Here is a 17,553-nt window from a genome sequence, read left to right as displayed (position 1 = left end):
GCCAATCAACTCAAAAACGGAGAAAAGAACACCAAATACTTGCACCAACTAGCAAATGGCAGAAAAAAGGAGAAATACTATTCACAGTTAGTGATTGCAGGAGAGGACAACTTCAATCAGCAGGATATAAAGAAAAGCTTCAACGAGTACTTCTCAAGTCTATTTACAGAACATCATGACTGGAGACCTCAACTTGATAATTCTGATTGTCCTAAAATCTCAACAGAAGAACAAGTTTGGATTGAAAAGCCTTTTAATGAAGATGGAATCTGGAATGCTATAAAAAACAGTGGCAATAACAAAATTCTAGGACCTGATGGGTTCGCCATGTAATTTTTCAAAGTGGCTTGGCCAGTCATAAAGTCTGAGCTAACTGAACTGGTTCAAGAATTTGCCGAGTCTGAAAAACTGGATTGGAGAATGAACCTATCCTTCATTACTCTCATTCCTAAGAAGGAAGAAGCAAGTATTGCACAACACTTTAAACCAATTAGCTTGGTGGGAGGAGTTTATTAAATAATATCTAAAATGCTAGCAGCTAGATTCAAAACTCTAATTCCCAAATTGATCAGTGAGCGCCAAAGAACATTCATACATGGGAAACAGATTCAAGATGAGATTCTCATTGCAGGGGAGCTGTTGGATGCAAGGATAAAATCCAAAAAGCCTAGAATCTTCTGTAATTTGGACATCGAAAAAGCTTTCGATAATGCTAACTGGTTTTGTCTTGATCACATCTTGAAATCAGCTGATTTTGGGGGAAAATGGAAGAGTTGGATGTATTGGTGTATCTCATCTGCTCAGTAATCCATTGAATGAAACTCCTTCGAACAATTTTAAGCATCAAAAAGGCCTCAGACAAAGAGATTCTCTCTCTCTCTATTTCTATTCATACTTGTTGTTGAGGTACTTACACGACTACTTAGAAGAGCTGGAAGACTTCATATGATTACAGGTTTCAAAGTCTTTGATGAGCACAAGATAACCCACATCCAGTTCGCAGATGATACGCTCATCTTCTTGGATGCAAAGGAAGAAGAAGTGGAGAATTTACTCATGATTCTCCAGATTTATGAGGCAATCATATGACTTAAGGTTAACTTAGAGAAAAGTTATGTGATTAGCATTGGTGCAGATCACAAAATAAATGATATAACAAAATTCTTTGCTGTCAGAAGAAAGTCCTCCCTTTTAAATACCTTGGAATTCAACTAGGGTCTACCAGAAAACAAACTAGTATTTGGAGAAGAAGATTTCTTTCAAAATCAGGCAGAATTGATCTCATCAATAGTGCTCTTGCAAGCCTTCCAATATACTTTATGTCTCATCTCCATGCCAGTTTCAACTGAGAAAAAGATGATAAAACACATGAGATATTTTCTTTGGGTGCCTCTGCAGAAAGAATGAAGATTTGCTGGATAGGTTGGGAGAGAGTGTGTAAGCCTAAAAACTTTGCATGAATGGGAATAAGAAATATTAGAGCTAAAAATAAAGCTATGCTTTCTAAATGGGGATGGAGATATTCTCAGGAAAAAAATGCTCTCTGGAGGAAGGAAGCTCATTCAACACTAAGTCTGACAAGGTTGACCTATTCCCTAAAATATTTAATTCTACTTATGGGAGAGGATATTGGAAAGGAATTGATCAGGAAAATTGTCTCTTAATGGAATTCCATGGTTATGCTGGGTGATGGCAAAAACTTAAAATTCTGGTCAGACCCATGGAAATATCAAGTCCCTTTCTGCAGAACACACAAGATAGCATTTAAAGCTGCTACATGCAAGAATGACAAAGTAGCAGTTCTTGTGCATAATGGGACTTGGAGACTGCAACTCTCTCAAGATCCAGATGATGACACTAAAGATGAGCTTCAAGATCTCTTAATGCTGATTGGAAATCCTCCATCCTTTGAAGACTGCTCTGACACATTATCCTCTAGCTACTCAGTGAAAGAAGGATATAACTGGCTTGTGCAACAACAACATGGAGGAGGAGAGGATTTTAAATACGTATGGAACAAAAAAAGTTCCTCCAAAAGCACACTTCTGGTTTGGCTTGCAATCCAAAATGCAATATCCACAGTGAATAACTTAAATAATAGAGGTTGTCAGATTCAGGATACTCTCTATTGCTTTTGTAATACAGAAGAGGAAGAAGTTAATCATATCTTGTTAAGGTGTCCTTTTGCAAAAAGTATTTGACAACACTTTTTTCCATGGAGGCTGTCTGGATTCATAAAGATGGGATGGAAGAACAATTCAAATCTTGGCATGCTTCCAGATGTAAAAAACTTGCAAAAAAAAGTCTGAAATACTCTCCCTTTTGCTAATTACACGGGCTTTGTGGAAAAAAAGAAATAAAAGGATAATAGCTAAGAAGATTGGCAGATACAAAGAGATGGTGATTATAGAAATCAAAAGGATAATCTACAACTGGGGAGAACAATATTCATGGTTTCGTTTCATAAGTTTTAGGGATCTCCTCGATAATCGGAAGACTGCTTTGGATAATGGTTAACTCTGTAACTGTCTCTTGTTTCTAGTGGGCTTTTCTTGCTCAGTCCAATTGTTGTTTGTATTGGGCGTTTTTTCCTGGATTTTTCTTTATAATAAAATCTTACCCTTTTTCGTTAAAATAATATAAAAAAACGCGAGCTTGTGCCTCAAGTGGGGACAATAAAATGGTTCAACACTGAGCGCTAGACAGGAACATAAATTAAGTAATACCTTAAAAAAACAATATAGTACAATAAGTTTACAATGTTATTTATCAAAAACATTAGATAAAATACTTGATTTACTGATTTTTTCTTGAAGATGCGAGGATATATGTTGAAGACTCTTGATTCTTATATCTTTTGTTAAAGTATCCGTTGTATTATGCTTTCTACTTATATATCTTACCTTTGCTTGTGGAAATGGTTTTAGAATCACTTCAACTTCTATCATTGTGTTTTTAGCTTCTGAAGAGATATCCGTACCTCCTCACATTTCTTATTAATTTTTTTTCTCTTTCCCCTATCTCTCTCTCCCACTCCTTCAACAAAACCATCAAGAACAACTCTTCTCTGCTCAGATCTGGTTCATTTTGGACCAGATCTAAGCAGATTTATTCACTATTTCTTGTTTTCTAGGTTAGTTAGTAGTTTTAACTTAATTTTTATTATGTTTTCTACTTATCTACGCCATTATGGTGGTTTTATCTACTGTTTTGAGGTTTATCTTCGCTTTAATGACGGTTCTTGGTTATTGGATTGGGTTCGAAGATCGATAGTGATGCCCTACAACGAAGAAATCTTCATCTTCATCGGTGATTTCTTTGACGACGGAAGCTTCATCACTAGTTACAAGAGATTTGAGCAAATCACTCCTATTTTAGGAGCATATCTTTCTAAAGAAGAAAAACAAACTAAATGGTTGGTTTTTACTTCCGAGAAAAACCATTCTTCCTCCGATTTAATCGGATCTTATTCAAACTTGTATTTGTTTTACTCCGGTAATCCTTCTATTTCTCTTGTCGGAATTCTCGGAATTGTACTTTTACGATATGTTTTTGTTAATTTGTATTCTCTTATTTTCGATCTTAAACTCATTGTAACCTCGAACTTCAATTAATGAAAAGATTCCTTGTTTATCAAAAAAAAATACATTTCTTATTAATAGAATATTATATCTTACCAAGATGTAGCTTTTAACATCGTTTTTGCTTCTGCATGAACTTCGGTCATTGCTTTATCTGAACCCACTTTAATATGCATAAATTCCTCTTGATCTACTGAAAATAGAATAAACGCAAATCCTATTCATAAGTCTTCTTTCTTGAAAGAAGCATCTATAAATATTATCCAATCCGTTTTTATAGATGCTTAATTTGGTTTTGAGAAATTTCCACTCCAAGATATAGGATTCAGCAGGGAAATATTGGAAGATGCTGATTGTTAGGGCTGCACATGGTTCGGTTTTTATTGGTTTTTGGCAAAACCTAAACCGAAACCAAAGTATTCGGTTTTCCAATAATGAAAACCAATGAAACCATATAGCATATTCGGTTTCATTGGTTTCGGTTTCTACTCGGTTTTGTTAAAAACCATACGGTTTTTGGTTAACCGAATGATTTATAAACAACAATGTGCCAGTGCTTTATAGTTTATACAAACAGTACACCCAATACTACAAGCGGCAGAAAAGTTTACTGGTAACATATCAGAGGCATAAATGACGAGCAACTAAAATGACAGCAAAAGGCTTTAACGCGAATAATCCTCCTAAGAGTCCTAACCATTCATTAACTACAATTCATCAGTGTGAAAAGATTCATTCTGCTATGGTCACTATTAATCGGTTAACCAATTGGTTTTTGGTTCGGTTTTGAGATTAAACCTAAACCGAAACCAATATTTTTGGTTATCTGAAACTGACAACCATTAATAAACTATAGCAATATGATTTCGGTTCGGTTTGGTTTAAAATTTTCGGTTTCGATTTCGGTTTTCGATTCTGGTTCGGTTTTGTGCATCCCTACTGATTGTAGATGGTGCAATTGTTGCCCACTCCAAGTTTTTTGGAGTAAAGCAAAAAACTTGAAGGCTAGGTCACATCTTTACTGAAGTTCATTGAAGCGGAGGGCACTGCGTCAGACTGGTTTCATAGCTGGTACCCACTCTAGTGGATGATGACGAGTCGACACACCTTTGATCCAACTCAACCTACTGAGCTGGCACAGTTGAACAACCATTTTTTTTCCTTTTCTTTTCTTTTATCTCTTGTGATGAAATCTTACTTTCACTAAGAACTGCATCTTAACCTGCGTGTATCAAAAATGACAACTTAACTTTTTAGTAAAAATATAGATTGGTTTTATGCATTAGACAGTACGAGTCATGTATCATAAGACCAACCTGAGCAGTATCATAGACAATGTACTCATTATACATTAGTTCAGAGGTCCTAGCGTTCGACGTGACAGGTTTTCCACAAGGCACGACTACATAGTTTTTCCATGTCATGTACTCTGATTTCTGTGGCGTCTTCTTTCCTAATCCTTTGGTTGAGTTCTTTCCTTCCGGAGGTCTATCCATGTTCTAAAGAAGCAGAAAAAGGAAAATGTGAAAACCAGGGAATGGTTATGGCTATGATGGGGTTTTGTAGGTCTACAACGCAAAAGAGCCGAAATGATCGACAACAAAAAAACTTGTAGTTACAAAGAGGACATGTTTAGTTGACTTACCATAGATTCTTTGAGCTCATAAATATCTCCTAATGCCACTTCACTGAGAAGTAATAAACCTACTGGGTTCCAATTGCTAGTGCGACAATACTGAGCACTTTTACTCACCAGGTCCGCAAAGTAAATTCCTTTGCCAAACTGCGCATGAAATTTACATCATTTAGTCACTTTCAATGCGATTTTATAGACACATCCAGAGAAAGTGTGTGTGTGAGAGAGAGACCATATAACCCGATGATGGAACTTCAGGAGGCGCTATTCTCAGTCCATGGCTAAGGATACCCACGAAGTTCGTCAAACGGGATCCTGTTTAAATGAGACTATTTCAGCTTAACTAAAATCAAAATTCCTCAATTTTGTCAGAGATATGAGCAAAGAGTGAAGGTCAAGCAAAACATAATAAATTGCCAATGTAGAACCTTCATTCTTTAAGTCATCCCAAGCAATCATGACTTACCATGCCAGAGGAGCATTTTATTCTGAAGCTTTTCTCTATAGGGTGCAAACGTATCAAATTCTCCTTCTCTATCAAGTGCAAAGACATCTTCCAGTTCAAGCGTCCATTCCTGATAATTTACACAAAGTTCAGCAAAACACAAACATCAAAAAGTCATGCAGCGACACCGGTAGACTTTGAATAAGCCTACCTTGCAGAAAATGGGTCATTTGTCCAAATATTTTTAAATCACGGTTCAAATGGACGGGTAAAAAATAGTTTGGGTGAAATGGCAAAAAAAAAATAGTAAGCTTAAATTTAAAAAATAGCAAGGATGAAACTGGATACATCCTGTTTAAATTAAAAATAAGAAAAAATATTTGAAAATAGGCACGATGAAATTGTTACATCCTGCCTATTTTTATATTTTTGGTCATTTAAACAGAATCAAAATCTAACTATCCATTTCACCTAGAAATTGTTGATTTTGGTCTTTTTAACCAATTTTGTGCCTACCTTGTGCCTTGAGGCATGAGTAGTAAGAAGATACTTCTCAACCAATAGATAATCATCACTGTCGTGAGGAAGTGGATGAATATTACAATGGAGCTTCTCATACTTCGCATCTAGGGACTCGTCACATTCGGCATTGACCCCAATTATCCTGGAAGCTATTTCAATGTCCTGGAGAGCTTCTAGCATTTCTACCTACATTCAGTAAATAAATTAGTACGTACCCGTCTTATTGGTATCTAAGATGATGTATATGTGCAGAAGCCATACCTTTGGCCTTAAGTCTCTTGCGCCTCTTATAACATGCGGATGAGTTGAAGGGATTATACTAAAAAAGCGATTGCTTGCATCAATAAGCAAACTTTCTCTAACAGAGAGATCCTGATTGTTACTTACTAGTAAATTCTGTATATCTGTTAATGCGCTGAAACCTGTACATGCACACGACAATAACTTAAAAATATGTAATCTTACTAATATAAAGAAAAAAATGTATTTTTGGTAAGAGATCCTCTAAATTACTAAGTTGCCCTCATTTCAATTACTAAGCTCTTTTATGTCAGGTAGTTTCTATAAAAATTAAGTGTAGAAATGTATATTAAATAGCACCAAATTAAAAAAACAACTAAAAACGTACATATTTACAGAAATGTTATTGTTTTTTAAAATAACTCAAATTTTTAAACAATCTAACATCTTTCAAAATATACATTGCATTTTTAATAAAATTTACATATTTGAAAACTCTTTAAATTATCTAACAAGTACAAATAACAATAGAAATTTTTTATTTTATGCCAAAAAATTTCATTGCTTCAAATTTAATATTGTTGGATGAGTTAAATTCAAGCGCGTGCATTCTACATGTGTCCTCACTAATGATAAATAAAGAACTCGAGCCGGCCCAGCATTACCGAGTTGAGGTTAAGTGCTCAATTTAGGCAAACAACTTACCCATCTGGATGTTACTTTTGCTTAGCTTGCCAAGAGGCATTTCTGACATATCAATCTCCAATTCTATCATGGCAGACCTGTAACAAAGTATGGTACCACATTTTTATGCTTACATATCAACCATAGAATTAACTTCATATCAACTATAGAATTAACTTGAACAAGACCATGAAAATGAAGAGAGTTAGTTCAAAACCTATATGTTTCAACATTGAAGAGCATCTTCATCAAATTTTGTACCGGTTGAGCAAGTGGACTACTTGGCAGTTGGGGTTCCTTGATTTTTAAAACCTGTTTAGAGATCCCATAATCCTGAAAAGTCCAACATTATGGTGTAAAATATACTATTAGTTAAGAGTGACAACATTTCACATTTTGTGAAAACTTAAACAAAAGGAGATTTATTACGATGTCCAGCGGGAAGTATTTGCCAGGTTGTTTCTGAAAATTTTATTTTTTCTCCCATGCTTCCCAATGATTCCCTGTTTTCTCCAGAAACAAACGCATAAATTCTCTAATGGCACCAGCTTTTGACATTTCGTCAAGTTTGTTTCCACCAATCTGCTCATTTCCGGTCCGACCCCATTCACGAAATAGATAACAATTTGTCCTTTTATCTTCTTGAATGATTTGCATTACGTAATAACTTCAAGTTGCACAAAAGTTGTCAGAAGAATGAAAGTTACCATTGCAAGCAAGAAAACGACTAGTTTTGCAAAAAGAAGCCATCGTGAGATATGTGAATGTACTTATTAACGCCAATTGATAAGTCAGACTTGTTTAATGTTGTACTGTATATATGTTTTGCATCCTCAAGAATGTGACTGTAACCTTGCATATCAGATGTTTCGTGCACAACACAGTTCCCATTAACCTTCATTGTTACTGAACCTCTGGAATCTTTATAAGAAGATTCAATTAAGTATTGATCAAGTGGAAGCCTTTTCTGCCTTCAGGAAATGGACTATATAGCCAAAAACACAAGTTTTCTGGGCCATATGGACTGGTAGAAGTTTCGTCTGGGTCAAATGGACAGTTCAACTTTTTAATTGAAACTGACCCAATTACCCTTTTGTAACTGCACGTTCTCCGTCTCCTCAATAAAACCACGTTCTCATTCTCTCTTCAGATGAAAACCTCCAACATCATTCTTCTTCATCTTCTCACAAACTAGAAGAGGAACAAATTCTTCCACTGTTTCCCTACACCAAAAACCATCAGAAATCGATTTCCTCCACCGTCTCCTAACCATCAACAGTAGAAGATTCATCAGAAACCATCCAAAAATAACTGCATGACATGTTATGCATTGTTTAGAGTATCTGCATAACTTGTTATGCATAGAAGAAGTGTTATTGTTTTTGTTAAGCATTCTCTGCGTCACTTATTGTTTTAATGCATAACATCTTATGCAGATCCAACATCGACAGCATGACAAGTTATGCATTGTTTAGGTTATCTGCATAAGTAGTTATGCATATAAAAGGGTTTTTACGCCTTCCCTGCGTCACTTATTGTTTTAATGCATAACATCTAAAAAACACTATGAAGCCAAAATAAATAATGCATGAGTCATTATGCACATATATAAAAATTAACTGCATGATTTGTTATGCATTGTTTAGAGTATCTGCATAACTTGTTATGCATAACTGGTTATGCAGTAAAAACATCTATGCATAACGTTATGCATAACTGCTTATGCAGTAAGAGCATCTATGCATAACTGCGTAACTTGTTATGCATAACTGGTTATGCAGTAAAAGCAACTATGCATAACTGCGTAGCTTATTATGCATAACTGCTTATGCAGTAAAAGCAACTATGCTGAACTGCGTAGCTTATTATGCATAACTGGTTATGCAGTAAAAGCAAACATGGTGAACTACATAACTTATTATGCATAAATGCTTATGCAGTTAAAATACAAACATTATAACATCTTATGCATATCCAAAAATAACTTCATGACCTTTTATGCATTATTTAGAGTATCTGCATAAATTGTTATGCATATAAAAAGCGTTATTATATTGGTTAAGCGTACCCTGCATCACACATTGTTTAACTGCATAACATCTTATGCAGATCCAACATTGATTGCATGACAAGTTATGCATTGTTTAGAGTATCTGCATAACCTGTTATGCATATAAAGTTATGCCTTCCCTGATGAGTGTTATTAAATCATGTTGCAGTTTTAGGAGAACTTTAGAGATGAGTACAGTGCAATGGAGTTGGAATTCTGTGAACTCGAAACTAAAAGATTGAATCGAAAAGATCTGCATTGATCGTAAATTCAAAAACAAGCTTAAAATATCTAAAAATCCATTCGAAAACCTAAATTAAACTCTGTAACTTAAAATAATAGATCATAATCTTAAAGAAACTAAAACCTAGAATCGAATCAAGATTAAACAAGATCAGAATCAAAGTTAAACAAGATCAGAATCAAAGATAAAACGAACGAACCCGAGCTTGAATTTCAGATTATCTTTGCTGAGTAAATTGAATCTCTCAATCAGCTCCTTCGCAATGTGATAAAGTGCATAACAAGTTATCCATTACAAAAATATGCAAAAAAAATATGCATAACTAGTTATGCAGTACAAAGAAAATGTGCATAACAAGTTATGCAGTACAAAAAAAATGTGCATAACTAGTTATGCAGATGCATAACTTGTTATGTGGCACAAAAATAAATGTGCATAACCAGTTATGCAGTACAAAAAAAATGTGCATAACTAGTTATGCAGTACAAAAAAAATGTGCATAACTAGTTATGCAGTACATAGCTGAGATATCATCATCAGACATTGTCAAGGTCAATCCCAATGCTACACCAAGAGCTGCAAGGTGGGACTTTGCAACAATGAAGAAAGCAATGCTCAAGAAGCATATTTCAAGCTTAGAGGTACTTGTTTTATGAACCTTAAGAATGAATGTTTATTTCAAGCATATGAAAGCAAACATGCAGAACTGCATAACTTATTATGCATAACTTGATTAACTGCATAAAATACGAACATTGTTTAACTGCATAACATCTTATGCAGATCCAAAAATAACTGCATGACCTGTTATGCATTGTTTAGAGTATCTGCATAACTTGTTATGCATATAAGAAGTGTTATTGTTTTTGTTAAGCATTCCCTGCGTCACTTATTTTTTTAATGCATAACATCTTATGAAGATCCAACATTGACAGCATGACAAGTTATGCATTGTTTAGGTTATCTGCATAAGTAGTTATGCAAAAGTAGTTATGCAGTTAAAATGCAAACATTCAAATTTTGCATTTTAACTTTTCCTCAGCAAGTTACTATGTACTTACTAGCAAAGTTCTATTTCCCTTAAGCCTCTAACACTCAACCAAGTTATCATCAATAAATACCCAAAAAAACAAGAACCAATCAATCAATCCAGAGTTCATCACCAATATTGAAAGTAACATAAGCATCAACAACTGCATGCATAATCTGTGGTTGTGTAAGGTATTTTTGATTCCAATTGCTCACAATAACATCTCTAGGTCTTTCAATAACATCTCTGTGGTTGTGTAACGTAAAGGAGAAATCCTAATAATAACCTAAACCCAAAATTGGTTTGCATCTGTGTATATTGCATTGAAAATAAGATTACTAAACCCTAGAAAACATGATTCGAGAAAAACCCAAATAATGTCACATAATCAACTAAACCCTGGATATTCCAAATCAACAACTAAAATCAAAAAATTAACAAAGATTAATCTTCAAATTCATAAAAAATCATCAACAACTAAAAATTACTTCAAAATCGACAGAGAAACTTCAATTGGACAAAAACCAAATCAAAATTATTTCAATTGAAATTTACCGTTCGACGCTATTAGATGAAACTTCGATTCAACAGTTGAAACTCCAATTGAAACTTCGATTCAACAAATTATTCAACAATCATTAATCACCATGATTGATCAACCAGATCTGAAAAAGACACGAGCTCTGAAACTTTGATCGAATTCTGCAGGTGAGGAATAAACGAGCTCTGCCGGGACTGGGAGGTTTTGAAAAGAGAAATAAATTCTCTTTAAAAAGAAGAGTTTAGAAGGTTAGGGGTATTTTAGGTAAGACATATTTTTTTATTTTAATTTTCCTGGGCCAAATATCCAAATTGGCTATATAAACAGTATATTTCTGATGTTTGGCTATATAAACAGTATCAAAAGCTAAGAATCTATTTCACCCAGGAATTTTGTGTTTTGATCTTTTTGACCAATTTTATGTTCTGCCTTTTGGTGCAGTCAGTCAGATAATCTAGTCTCAAAATTGGTAATCCCAACTTCCTGCCAAATTGAAATTCACATCACAAGGTTAAGGCTTTCGAGTCCCAAAACAACGCAATCAACAGAAATTTAGTAATATCATGAGACTACTTATACCTTGCTCTTATAATCTGAAAGTGATCTTTATACTCCAACCCATCGTGACCTTCACAATCCAACTCCGCACCCACAACCAAACAATTTGTGCCTGAATATAAAGCGAGAATGACAAGATCTTAATAAATTGATCAACTTTGAGAGATCAATAAAAGATTACGGTTACGGCCACATGCCTTGTTTGAGCTTTGCATGAATTTCCCCTCCAGATGCATGCATTTTACTCTTCCATTCTCTCTATAAAAGTGTGACAAATGAATATTTCAGTCAAAGCACTGGCAAGATTAAAGACTAACACATTTTATTGAATAAATAGGAAAATCCTACCATGGAATCCTCTGAAACTCCGATAAACGCTACTTTCAGACCTTTGAATGCAGACTGACTTCCTGAAGCTTGGTTAGAAAAATCTGTGGGTAGAATACGAACTGATCTGCATCCCTTTTGCGAGTTGAACAACTACAGTCAAAATCATGTATATCAAGAGTTGTTACAATCTAACAGCTAGGCAATCTAATATTTGACATGAAACTGTGGTTTGCACACCTTGCAAAGATATTCATTGCTTGTTTCTTGAGGAATTCTCCACTCCCTTTTTAGGCGTATCGGTTCAGAAGTAGAGTAAGAACACTTGGTCCATTCTGACACATAACCATGACAACGGTATGCAGCTCCAAAGTAATGAAGCGAGCCAGAACAAATGGGGCAGCTACCAAGTGGTCCAAACAGCATTCCGTCCGCGCTTAACAAGAAAAGAAGATTTTGTTAAAAAATGTCATGTACAAATGCACAGAAAATTTATGCAGGGAGAACTGAACAGAACACTTAAAATTATGAGCTGAACTTCTTAAACATTGTGTTGCAAATTTGAAGGCAGTAAATCTGAAACTAGTATACTAGTGCAGCTAGGGAAACGGTCTATATGGCGCGGAGACGAAATTAGAAATACCACCAAATAATTTTAAAAGATTTACCAAATTTCTCTTAAATCAAGTTCTGATCCAGCTGAATGTTGATCATTTGCTTCAAGCATCTTTCGCATCTCTGCAATAGTTACTTGCTCTTTCAAGTTGTTTTTTATAGCCCATAATGCTTTATTCTGAGCCTCAAGCTCACTTTCCAGAACAGAAGAGTTTTGGATTTGAATCTCTGGACTTGTATAGCTTTCATATGCCGCCTGGTAAGAAGTACCCCACTCAGATTTATTGATTTTTGACTTTTCGGTTCTGCTAACACTTCTTTTCCGCTTAACCCCACCTTTGAGAGGCTTTTGTGGCAGTTCCTTATCCCCTTGCAACTCAACCAATAAATCTGAAAGAAAATAACTTGGTTAGAGGGGTGTTGCAAAGAACGAAGCCTTGAAATAATGTTCATCTCCCTATACACCAAGACCTTCATACCTCTATTGCCAGTGGAAGTGCCCTTATTGGCATAGGCATGAACATCTCCCTGACTTGCAAGTGTGAGGCTATTCCAACCTGACAAATTCTCTACATTTGTAGAATGAGACCATTCCATATAGCAATATGCATGGTGCCAAGCCAGAGTACTGGTGCCTTCTCCACCAGGCTTGGTTGAGATACGAATCTAAACAACAAAATCCGTATCAATATCAAAGGAACACGACGATTTTACACCCCGAAGCAAAAAACAATGACAAACAAACAAACCTCTCCTTCTGTAATCTTCTTGTTACACAACTTGCAAATAGCACGACAAGTCTGTGAAACCTCAATACTACATTCGTTTACACCAACTGTAGTCGTATTGAAGAATATACCAGTTTGCACATATCTTCTCATCCTTTTTTGATCTTCCCACCGTAGAGAATCTATTCCTTCAACGTCATCAAGGCTGTGTCCGCATAACAAAATAACATGTAATCAAGCAAGCAAGCAAGCAAAATCATTAGGCTGTAAAAAGTACACCCAAAACTAAAACTAATGAGCCAATTAGTGGAACTTCTTACGAACTGATCTTGTTTGGTCTCTTGAGAATGCATTGAGTATGGTTCCACTTCTGATCATTAAGAAGAAGACAAATGTATCGGATATAACCATCAAAAGGCATAAAAATTTACATTAAAAAAAAAGTTAAGGGTGGATTTTATTATTACCGTCATAACGCCATCATATTTAGTAGCTGGAATTACTTTCCCCAACTCTAACACCTCCTTCTTAATAAATTTCCTGCAAGTCCTACACGAAGACCTCGACGTTTTCGCGTACTCAATCTTCCATTCTTTCGCGTACTTAATCTTCCATTCTTTCCTTGCATTCCTCATTTTCATCTTTCTTTCTTTGTATGATGACATTACACATTTTCAAGATCGTTTATATAGTTTTCTCTCTTCAAAACTTCCTCTCTACACTTCAAAAATTTCCAACCCCTCTAGCTGGCATGTTGGAATATTTTCAACACCGCTTACCAAAGGGGGGTCCTGGGGGGCATCGCCCCCCAGGCTGTGGTCGACCTGACAGGTCAGGTCGTGGGGGTCCAGGGGAGACCGCCCCTGGTGGGGGTTTCAAGGGGGCAACGCCCCCGGAAGAATTTTTTGAACTGACGGTTTTATTTGGCCGATAAAAGCCTGTTCGAAAATTTCGAATCCAAAAGACACCATTGATGTCTGTTGATGAAGGAACCCGACGTTTCGTGAATAGAAACCTGTTGGCGAATAAAAACCTATTCCCAACAGGTGCAAAACCCTTTATAAATAGCTTCTCCCAGTTTCGTTTAAACATATAAGAAAAATCAATCTGTTTTCTCTGTTTCAAAAAGCATCATCAGAAATCAGAAATCTCTTTGTGTGTTCTTGATTGAATCAAGGGGTACAAACCTTGAATTCAGTTTTCGTTGCAGGGCTTTCATTGTATCCTGAAGGCAATATTTCGCATACCTGTTGTAATCGCCAATTGTTATTGGGAGGGTAGAAATATTTGTCTAAAAGAAATTTATACAAGCCTTGAAAGTTTTGGAGTGCAACACTTTCTTCTCTGATTCATTCATCCTTTGTGAAACCCAATTATTTCCAACATGGCATACCAAGTCAAGTCAACTAATTATAAAAATTTCAGTTGGTAGTTACAAAAATTCTCCTGCACACTTCCTTGAGTTCCTTCTCCATCCACCACGTTGAAGATCAATCGGCTCGGTCAAGGTAAAGCGCTGGACCATTTTGTAACTTGATTTCAGATTCATTGTTTTAAAATGAAACTAGTGGTAGTTGGTAAAAATAATTAATAAACTAGATAGTTATAATACATAGCCGATATGTAAGCATGTTAGTAGGGACTGCAATAAGCCGAGAGATAAATATATGCTTTGAGTTAAAGATTTTGCAAATTAAGAACCAGTCTTGAAGATTAAATCTACCTACAAAATGTTCTATTGAAAAGCAACTAATAATTTGAGGGCATTACATATGCATTCTTGGAAGGGAGATATATATAGACGGACACCCATTTCTTGTTGGCTTCACTTCGAATGGCGACTTCGGGGTTACCAATTTCTAAACCATGTTGTTTACTTTTTCTCTCATTGTCACTGCTATTGGTGTGCTGCACCCTCGCTCGTGATTTTTCGATTGTTGGTTATTCATCAGATGACTTGACATCGATAGACAAACTCATTGATCGTTTTGAATCATGGATGTCCAAGCATGGTAAAGCATACAGAAGCATTGAAGAGAAGGTGCATAGGTTTGAAGTATTTAAGGACAATTTGAAGCATATAGATGAGAGAAATAAATTGACAGATAGTAGTTATTGGCTTGGGTTGAACGACTTTACGGACATGAGTCATGAAGAGTTCAAGAAGAAGTATATATCTTGGACTCAAAATTAATAATCAAATCCCAAGGAAGAGAGCAGAATCACCCTCCTCTCCTCGAGATGCTGCTGATCTACCCAAATCTATATATAGATTGGAGGAGAAAAGGTGCGGTCACTCATGTCAAGGACCAAGGTGGTTGTGGTATGTATCAATCATGCATGCATCTTTCTCTCACCCACTCTCTAGAAGACGAGTTGCTGGGCATTTTCTACCGTGGCAGCTGTAGAAGGAATAAATCAAATTGTAACAGGAAATCTGACTTCATTGTCTGAGCAACAGTTGATAGATTGCGATAAACCCTTCAACAACGGTTGTAAAGGAGGATTGGTGGACTTAGCTTTCATATTCATAGCTTTTCGCGGTGGTCTGCATAAAGAAGAAGATTACCCGTATCTCATGGAGGAAGGAACATGCAAAAGAAAGAAGGTAAACTAAGTTAACTAACTATTATAGAACTGAATCAAGATTAACTAGTTTTCCTTAGTTTTTTCGTAATTTTTTCATCAAGTCGTGTTGTGCTTGAATTCGCATGGTTAATTCTTGATCAGGAGGAGATGGAAGTAGTAACGATTAGTGGTTACAAAGATGTGCCAGAGAACGATGAACAAAGCTTGTTAAAGGCACTCTCACGTCAGCCTCTTAGTGTTGCTATTGAAGCCTGGTAGAGATTTCCAATTCTATAGCGGGGTAATATACCAACCAACCATACTTATTAGAGTTGATAACAAGGACGTAGAAATAGAGAATAATTGAGTATATAACTATGAGACTAAATTTGTCGTGCAGGGGGTATTTAATGGAGCTTGTGGTACAGAATTAGATCATGGAGTGACTGCTGTTGGGTACGGATCAGATAAGGGAGGGTTAGACTACATCATCGTGAAGAACTCTTGGGGACCAAAATGGGAAGAAAAAGGATATATTAGGATGAAGAGAAACACTGGAAATTCCGAAGGGATTTGTGGAATCAACAAGATGGCTTCTTATCCGACCAAAAAGGGCAGAAGCTACTAGTGATCTAATTAAAAAGTCTCAAGTGATGGTTCCATTCAAGAAGTACTTGGAAGCTCCACTATTCTTTTTAAGGAAAATGGGTCATTTGTCCAAATATTTTTAAATCACGATTCAAATGGACGAGTAAAACATAATTTGGGTGAAATGGCCAAAAAAAAATAGCAAGGATGAAGCTAGTTTCATCGTAGCTTAAATTTAAAAAATAGCAAGGATGAAACTGGATACATCCTGTATAAATTAAAAATAAGAAAAAATATTTGAAAATGGACACGATGAAACTGGTTACATCCTTCCTATTTTTACATTTTTGTCCATTTAAACAGTATCAAAATCTAACTGTCCATTTCACCCAGGAATTGTTGATTTTGGTCTTTTTTAACCAATTTTGTGTTATTTTTAACCATTAATAAGCATTTTTTTTTGAAGCATAGCATAGAAATTTACACATGAAAAAGAAGAAGTTCATTAACGCCATCATATTTAGTATCTTGAACTACTTTTCCTAACCTTAACAACTCCTTAATAATTTTCCTGCAAGTTCTACACGAAGACCTCGACATTTTCATTTTCGTATACTCAAACCGACAATCTTCCATTCTTTTTAGGATGACATTACACATATTCAAGGTCGTAAGTAAAGTTATCTCTCTTCAAAACGTTAACTTACTTCCACTCTACACTTCTTTGAGTTCCTTGGGTATAACAATGAAAAACCGGGCGAAGCCATGATATATATATTTTTACCTAGCAAAAAAAAAAAAAAAAAACTTGGGTATAACAATTAACAAGTGTAAGAAAAATCTACCCCTAGGTGTAACCCAAAGTAAAATTTCTTCTTTATATTTTCCAATTTCCGTGGTTCTACTACCAAAATCTATGCAGGCCCATAATTAAAACTCTAGCCCACGAGCTCATTTTAACATGTCAGTTTTCCTAGTATTGTAAAATCAGCTAGGAAATAATCCAAATTAAATCAATGGTGAAGACAAAAATGTTACATGCACATGGGTTAAGTTAAGTAGTTTTCACAAAATCGGATTCAAAATCCTTGCATTATACAGTGTACACCTCGTTATGTAAGATGAGTCAGATATAACAGTCACACAAAGAGTGTGATCGAGAATGAGAATGCAGTCTCAAACATGTCATACAAAAA

General features: G+C 35.5%; 2 pseudogenes; one reads left to right on the top strand and one right to left on the bottom strand.

Moving 5' to 3' along the window:
• Positions 1-4,755: 4,755 nt before the first annotated feature.
• On the bottom strand, positions 4,756-13,866 carry LOC113272232 (annotated as a pseudogene).
• Positions 13,867-15,035: 1,169 nt separating this feature from the next.
• LOC113272231 lies at positions 15,036-16,397 on the top strand (annotated as a pseudogene).
• The last annotated feature ends 1,156 nt before the right edge of the window (positions 16,398-17,553 follow it).

This window comes from Papaver somniferum, chromosome 4 (genome assembly GCF_003573695.1).
Source record: "Papaver somniferum cultivar HN1 chromosome 4, ASM357369v1, whole genome shotgun sequence".
Lineage (NCBI taxonomy): Eukaryota > Viridiplantae > Streptophyta > Magnoliopsida > Ranunculales > Papaveraceae > Papaver > Papaver somniferum.
Note: the sequence above shows the minus strand (reverse complement) of the source record. Positions and strands in the feature narration are given on the sequence as shown.